Genomic DNA, 697 nt, shown 5'->3' with positions numbered 1-697 from the left:
CTAGAAAAGCAAAACAAAACAAAATAAATATCAAATATATTCCTATAAATACAAATAAACAAGCTAAACTTACATGGACATCATACTCATTCCTGCCCTCAGATATCTGTCTTTTGTCTTGCTTTATAGCAAGGCAATTTTACTAAGAAAATACACAACTCAGTGTATTTTGAGTTTAATCTTGCTTTCATGTAAACTCATAAATTAGTTTGTATTAATTATAAAAAGTCTAGATTCATTATGAATAGATCATGAATCATAGATACTTTAATAAAAATAGATGCACACACAATTTGCAAAACAATGCAGCTATGATTAGATTTTTGCTTCAAGCCTACATGAATGTGCTTTTTCCCTTTCTGTAACTTAAATTACGGTAACGTTACCTCAATCAATTTAGATAAAGAACTACAATATCAGCTAATTTAATTAGCTTCCAGCTGCTCAGTAATTTCTAACAATGCAAAGTACTCTGAAGATTCTTTTAACTTGTGAATTACATTGGAAAATATATTATACATAGTATTAGTAGTTGTAATATTTGGGGTGAGTAAATCTTCCTGCAGCTTATTTCATATTCCATTATGAGCACAAGGCTTGCTTTTTTCTCACTTGGCTTCTTCCTCTGTGAAGACCTGTATTAATGAACTGCTTGCGAGAGCAGGATTAATACCAATAAAGCATAGGACCGTATGTC

General features: G+C 30.7%; 1 protein-coding gene across 3 annotated transcripts in view; it reads right to left on the bottom strand.

The window, feature by feature from the left end:
* ROBO2 (roundabout guidance receptor 2) overlaps positions 1–697 on the bottom strand; it is a 497184-nt gene that overhangs the window by 27604 nt on the left and 468883 nt on the right. The window lies entirely within an intron of this gene.

Source organism: Falco punctatus, assembly GCF_963210335.1.
Source record: "Falco punctatus genome assembly, chromosome: 2".
Lineage (NCBI taxonomy): Eukaryota > Metazoa > Chordata > Aves > Falconiformes > Falconidae > Falco > Falco punctatus.
Note: the sequence above shows the minus strand (reverse complement) of the source record. Positions and strands in the feature narration are given on the sequence as shown.